The following is a 7,693-nucleotide window of genomic DNA, read 5'->3' as shown; positions in this document are numbered from 1 at the left end:
TGACGTTATGGGGTAACCACTTTTTCCAGCTTTTTTCACGTTAACCTCTTATAAGTGAGAGTAAAAACAGGCTGTCAGGATATGTCTTGTCTGTAAATATTGCACCATTACTAACTTTAAACTGACCTTTATCCGCAGTAAAACAATGTTAGTTTTCTTTTTTCCGAGGGTCCTTGAAAGCAGCAGCATAGTGGGCTAGGCCAAATCAGCGGCCACTCAACCAGCTACCAAGAAAGCCACTACCAGCTGCTGCTGCAGTTACAGTTTCCGTACTCAGGCAAGGAAAACAGGAGGAACAGCAACAATCTGGTGGCTATTTGGGCGGACATTTCCTTCTTTCAGGTAGGCTCGAGATGAATTAGGGGAGAGGGCCGCTTGGCTTCAGTTTGCTGAAAGAAAGAAAGAGTGGCGAAAAGCGTTTGTCGTGTGTTGCCGCATCGAGTACATCTAGTACATGTGGGGATGCTGTGGTGGAGTCACCCAGTATGTCCCCTGCTAATGTTGGAATCATTTAGGATATATTAAGATTATTTTAATACAGAAATGTAGTTTTCGTTTGTGTCCGAGAGGCTGTTTTTCAGGATACTACCCCATAGTAAAGCTAGCGTGTAAGAATAACGAGTGGATCTCTTGCCTCTTGTCTTTTTGCCTGCCCGCTGCCGTAAATTTTGAGTTAGCTCAGGCTAAAACAAATAAATAATTAAAAAACAAAACAAAACAAAAAACCCAGTCCGTCTATACAAACTATTTAGTAAATTCAGGGGTGTATGACAGCATGATAAACTTGTATTTGGTACCAGTGATGCTATAAATGCCAGTCTAACGCTAACGTTAGCCCGTATCGTCTACAGTCGGATATTAAAGTTAAGACTACCATAGAGAGATTTCTGTTTTTGTGTAATATCATTGCTGTCTTTAAAAATATATATATAATATATATGCATATCTTTATATTAGTGGATTTGTTTTGGAAATTTAGACGGCTAAAACTATTCCCTTTCCGCTTTAAGACTTTTCTAGAAGTTTCTGTTAAACCGATGCGGAGGGAGAGGTTCACAAGTTAGGGTTCCAGCTGGGATATCTCAGATTGGCCTGTTGACATTAGTTATTTTCCAGAAAGTGTTCTGGAGAGAAAATAAACACGTTTTCAGTGGGACGAGAGAGGAAAAAAAATTGACTATAGTTTGTTTAGCACGTTTTTGGTTGCTATTGGTTACAGAACACAGGGGGGGACAGGATGTGGCCACTGACTAAGTTCGGAATCAGCTGGCTGATTAGCGTCAGTAAAGTTTTAATGTCGTCTGGTGACCGGTTTTTCCACTCTTGAAAGAACACCAGGCCAACATCTTTTTTCAAATAAAACAGTTTTTTTTATGAAGTTGATGAAGAGTTATAAAGTGATATTTGGATTGTCAGCACACTACATCTGAAAACAAGTTCTCATTAAGCAGTTACTAAAATAACCACTAACTGCTGCCATATGAGGGTCTATCAAAGCCAGGTTTGGTCTTATTTTGGTAAGGGCCTAATATTAAATAATTAATTATTTTAAAAGGAGCCATGTGACTTGAGGACAGAAGAGTCAGTCCTCCCCAAAGGGTCTAGTTTGGCCCACTGGATGGTTTTGTGTGGAAGATGTAGCGAAGTCATTAACTGCTCCAGTTTTCCCAGTTAAATGCTGTGTTATTTCAGTATTTTGAAAAAGCTGTTAGTGACTTACCACATATCTCTGGGCTACATGTGGACCCATGAACTTATATTGATGCTCCTGCTTAAGGAGGTGCGTATCAATATAACCAGTGATACACTTATTGTGAAATTTGGCTGGTGCGGATTGATTTTTATTTCATTTCTTGGTGGTTCCAAAGTTATTCAGATTCACCTAACAAAAGAAAGTTGTCTTATTTGATCCCAGGAGGAGACACAAATACCTGGTGTTTTTAAAAAAAACAAAACAAAAAACAATTTAAAAAAAACAACACATTACAGAAAAACGGATGGATGCAAAACAAATGCCAGTACTCAGTCTGGTTTAAAAGGTATAAAAATGAGTTTTTAGATGGGTTTTGAAGATGTCGAGTGTTGGAAAACTCCTAATTTGAAGGGGTAATCTGTACCTGACTTTAGGGGAAGCTACAGGAAAGGCCTGATCTCCTCTATAAGGGGGGGATCAGGCCAGGGATCAGTCATTAAGATGTTTTACAGGAATTCAGAGTTTCATTTTCAGTCATCTCTAAGTGAGGATCTGCTTCCTCCTTTGGTTAACTAGTAGACCAAATTAGTATAATAAGTCCAGTTCAAACAGGTGGCGGCTTCATTTTTGTTGCTGTATTGCCACATCAGGCCGTATTACTTGTTGACCGTCTTCTGATGAACCAAGCCTCTTATGAGGTTTTCGTTGAGTGACTGTTGGTTTGTCGTTCTGTATTGTTCTGAGTTTGACAATTTGATGGCTTGCAGTTTCGTTTTGAAGTCCCTTATTTTATCTTATCAGAGCAAACATTTTTATTGCTTTGTGTTTTATTTGCTGACATACAGTAAGTCTCTATACCACTCCTTTCAGTATGCTTTACAGCATGTAGCTCGCCACCTTTGACTTTGATTTTTGTGGCTGACTGATTCCAGCAAATTGAATGTCTGAGTAACTATAGAACCATTACAATGACATTAAGCTGTCAAGCTATGTTAAATAACACTATTGAGCCTTTGTTAAATATGAAATGAACATTGGTCGTATCCTCCTAAAGCAGAATTCCTGTTGCTGTGTTTGTTTCAGGTTACATAGGTGAAGAGTGAAGGATTTTGTGTATGCCAGCTACACAGACATGAAGACATACAGTTCTTTGAAATGCTTGGCAGTCCACAAGTAGAGTGCTGATTACTGGAAAAGTTTGCTTGAATAGCAAAGAGCATGAGCGATGGTCATTGTGATGAGGAGATGGGATGAAAAGAATGTTTAAGCAGCAAACAAAGGCTATAGGTGGACCGTTGTCATTGTCTTTAACACCTGGTTTCACTTCACTTCAAAGTCTTGTGTCTGTTATGAGTTCTGTGGAAGAGGAAAAGTTAAATACCAACAATAGCATAAACCCAGCAGTGGGAGTAGCCAGCACTACCGGTTGTTCCACATTTATTTCTTTTTTTGCCACTGGCCTCTGATCAAGATCATGCAGCTATAATATATAGAAAATGGTCTGCAAAGTGCCACATAGGACCAAGAGGTACAGCAGATGTCGAGGTGTTTGGTCTTTTTTATTTTAAATGAGCTGATGGGTTTAAAAAAACAAAACAAACAAAAAAAAAGGCTGGATCAGCAAAAGTATCCCATTTGCTGAAATTTGGGTTTCTCTGTCCAGCAAGACGACACTCACTGTTTACTGTAAATGAGGTCTTCTGTGGTAAACATGTTTCCACTGATAGTGAGTGAGGAGAAAAACGCTCCTGTACTGCTTAAAGCACAAATGCTTTTGTCATTGCCATGAATAGTTTCAGGTAAGAAACAGGCTAGCTGTTGTGTTGTGTTTAGCTGTCATCTGATTCTCTGTTCTGTAAGATGTAATTTGTGTTATGTCCTGGACTCAGCTGCCTAGAGCCTGTTTTATCCAGTGCTCTTGTCTTGTTAATATCACATTTTTAGTGGTGTTTGAGTGCTCTTGGACGCTGACAGAAATACTTCAGATGCCTTTTTCCGATTACATAGTTGCCCTAAAAACACAAGGGATTTTATAACCCAACTTCCACAGATGCAAACCAAAACGCTGAAGTCTAATCTGAGATTTCGATCAGCAGATAAACCCTTGGGCTGCTCTGTGGTGAAACAATTTTGGGGGGTGGAAACAGAAGTCGTTAAAACATTTACGAGACTTTCTGTACCCTCAGCAGCTGCTGATACTAGACTGAAGCGTATAATAAATATGCTGTTTCTTCCACATAAGTGGATGACCATCAGTGATGGTCATCATTTTTGAGCTAGAAATGCTCAAAAATTGTGGTCTTAAACTGGGTTTTCTCTTTCTAATGAAAGTGATTCTGATCATACACACTTTTTAAAAAGGATATTTGTACATTTTATCGCAAATTATTCAGTCAGAGTGAACATCTAACCTTCAGTAGGCTCAATAGAACTAAATTGAACAGTTTAGATATGGCTGATGACTACTGAGCATCTCCATCTCCACAGGCTTCAATACAAACCTCAGTAACAGCTAGTCTTAGTCACCCAATATTTACTTTTAAATTTATCAATATCTGTAAATGACTATGACAAAAACAATATAAAACAGTAAAACATTTTTAAGTCATAACATGTGCACCTTGAGTGCTCTTAAAGTACTGCATATAAAGTGTTTTCACATGAAGTGTAACTCTTCTGTCTAATGTGTTTGAATGTGAGTGAAAACTTGTAGAAACATGCTCTTGAAACCTGGAGTCAGGCGATGATTTATGCTGTGTAATGGAATTTACCCGAATGATTATAGATCAGTCATACACTATGACCAAGAATAGACCACATTCAATAAATGATAATGTCTCAAATGGCACAAAAAATCTGACAGTCCAAATAAAATAGTGTTGCTTGTTTTACTCCTGCTACTTTGTAATCACTGCTTTGGAAGACCACTCCAGTGTTCAAATGGGGGGGGGGTAGTTTCTCCTTACATATAAGGCAGATCACAGTTCCACCAAATTCAGCAAAAAAATACTGCAATGTCCATCTATCTTGAATTTTTCCCTGTTTGTCATCCACTCTTCTTTTAGGTTTGGAAAGCAACTTCTGCTAATACTACTTTTTCTTCTCCTCCTGCTGCTTCACATTATCTACCCTAATCTCATCAAACCTGCGCTTACTTGCAATTAGAAATTTTAAATTACGAAAGAATAGGTCGTCTTACTTGTGGGGAAAAAAACCCCCAAAACAGTAACTTCAAGGGCCAAATTGATTGATATGTATGTATGTATGTATGTATGGATGGATGGATGGCACTGAAATGATTGCGTCACACAATAAAATGATCATTTTTCTTCCTTACTGACTTTCTCACAGTTGATAAGGACCTCTAATAAGTTGTAATGTCATTGTTCCCACAACCCAGTAACTCTATGAACAAACAGGGGTTTCCTTCCTTTTAAGGATTTTATTTTCCTGGGGAAAGGAGTGCATGCAGAGTACTGACACAGAGAATAAGCTGGGGATTTCTAACACTTGTGTAGCTGTATAATGTAATAATAATAATGTACCACAAAGTCCCACAGCAGCACACCTGGACATGTCTCAAAGCACACCATTTGGGGAAACAGAAAGTGGACTGTTGTGCATTGAGTATTACAGGGATGCAGAGTGCAGCAACTGTAGTTGGTCCACTTATAAATTGAGATTAAGATACTTCATTTGTCATTTTATAAAGATACAATGAAATTTAATTTGTTTACTTTTTTCAACCACTGGTAAAGGGTAAAAGCAGCTTTTAAAAGAGACACAAAAAATAATGTGCCAGACTGTGTTTACTTTACATAAGGATAATGTCTCTGTGAAATAAAGCAGAATTGGCTAATGTGTTATCTATGATTCTGCCAATGCGAAGCGCTAATGCTCCTTTTATAGGCTCAACCTGTCCTCTTCTCTCTGGTCAGTATTTCTTAAGCCCAACAGAACCAGCTCACTTTCGCTCGTAATGGCAGAATCGTAAAGTATAAATGCAAACAATGATGAATGCTAGTAAAGAGTCTCATTCATCGACAGTTACATAATATTGCTCCTTCAAGGGCGATCTCAGTTGGCACACCAGTACGGCACAGCTGAGAAAACTTAAACCGATGTTGCTGTAATCTCTTGCTGCTCAGCTTGCCGGCATGTGTTTCCTCCAAAGTGTTGTGTTGATTCCTGTTGGGTTGATCTTACATAAGAGAGGTGCACCGAGAGGTCAGGTCATTATTGATTGCTTATTTCTGTCACCCTTTGTCCAAAAATTAGACTCCCGACCCTTGTCAGTACATGTTTCACGGGGTAGGTGGTGGGTTTCAGAGCCTTGCCTTGTGGTTTTGATAAGAAATGAAAATGGAAAATTTGCCAGTGCCGTGACTCATTTAAAGTCCGGGGAGCCGCCAAGCTGTCAGCAACCTGTTATACACCCCAAATAATGTTAACGTTGTTGGACCAGTGGTCAAAATTCCAAAGACATTCACTTTGTGGCATCAATTACTGTCTGCTGTAGGGATTCTTACCAGTTGGATGAACAAATTATTATGCCTTGTCTATGATTTCAACATTAGTAAATTGTAATTCATATTTTAAGGACTTCAAAAATCAAACCTAATATTTTTAAATGGTGCAGGAACCAAATTATTGCAGCGTACATGGAGAAGGTTAGATTCTTGTATGTGCCATGGGATTCATCAGTTGTGAGATTCTGTCCATTATATTTAATTACATTGCGAATTCCCTGTCCTCTTCACAAAAACTTCTTTTAGCACAAGAAACACTTTCTGCCCAACCGACTTTTCATATCATCCTATCAAGGAAAGACGAAAACAGTTTTTGAATAGATGTTGATTATGTTAAGAAGCCACCATAAAACAAACAAAAGTAAAAAGCTGTTGGTGTGTTTGAGAAGCTGAAAACTGCAAATGATCAATTGTGGCAAGTGACAATTGGTCAATCAATAATCACTGGAAATGTCTCTGAAAGTGGTCTTTAGTTGCTAAATGTTCCTACAGTCAATTTCCTGATGTTATGTCAAGTCAGTTCAGTAGTCTTGGAAGACTGCACAGCATGTCTCCTTTTTTTTTTTTTTTTTTTTTTTTTTTTTTTTAAATACTCCCGGTGCAAGCAAAAAGATAAAAACTGCAGATATCTTTATGTTTTTTAGAAAAAGTTGCTATGTAGTGCACTTTTAGAAGAGCTTGTTTTAGGAAAATAGAAATAAACCTGGTGGTCTGCTGTTTGTCTGCATTTACAGCCATCACCTTTGCTTAATTGATGCATTATGGGATTGACTGACCCACATGTGCTTACTCTGAGGGATAACAGGAATCAAGTTCATTTACATTAGCTGTGTAATGCAAGCACAGGGCACATGCAGGCATGAATGCACTCTTAATGCTCTGCGCAGTACTGCAAAGTGCATCTCTAGAAGTCGCTTGTGTCCACTAAATCCCAACTGCCGCGGGGGCGCTGGTGATGGGTGAGCGGGTCAGTTATGGCTCAAGTGAGGGAGATAAAAGTAGATATGAGTCAGGACACTGGTTTGTTTTTTTACAAAACTCAGAAGGTCATCCCTTTTTATATTTAGATTGCGGACTAAATTAGTGTCAGGTTAGATGGAGGTTGTATGATAAAGTATCAGAGGGAGATTTGGAATTGCTGCCTTACTAGGATATATGAAGGAGAGTTTAGTGCCTGTGCCATGTCCCCACCAGGAGACACTCGTTGGCACTACTTTGTGCCAAACACCCCCAACCCCCCACATAACAGACACAAACACAATCTATCTGCAAAGGCCACAGGTTATAAATAGCTAACAAATAGAACACAGTGGACTCCAGTAGTCCTCACTGGTTTGTTTTTTGTATCTTTCAGTACAACAACTAATGCATCCCTCAATTAAAAGTAGGGTTTTGTCCCGTTTTCCTTACAAACACAGTAAGGGTAAATATGTGGTAGTAGTGCAACAGCCTTTTTGTCCTATAAAATAAA

At 38.7% G+C, this 7,693-nt stretch overlaps 1 protein-coding gene across 2 annotated transcripts in view; it reads left to right on the top strand.

Annotated features, from left to right (window-relative positions):
• dnajb6b (DnaJ heat shock protein family (Hsp40) member B6b) overlaps positions 1-7,693 on the top strand; it is a 28,679-nt gene continuing 20,986 nt past the window's right edge. For both annotated transcript variants that reach the window (XM_003439225.4, XM_013277502.3), the window contains exon 1: positions 1-342. The gene's annotated coding sequence lies outside the window, so the exon portion shown is untranslated. The remainder of the gene's footprint in view (positions 343-7,693) is intronic.

This window comes from Oreochromis niloticus, linkage group LG9 (genome assembly GCF_001858045.2).
Source record: "Oreochromis niloticus isolate F11D_XX linkage group LG9, O_niloticus_UMD_NMBU, whole genome shotgun sequence".
NCBI lineage: Eukaryota > Metazoa > Chordata > Actinopteri > Cichliformes > Cichlidae > Oreochromis > Oreochromis niloticus.
Note: the sequence above shows the minus strand (reverse complement) of the source record. Positions and strands in the feature narration are given on the sequence as shown.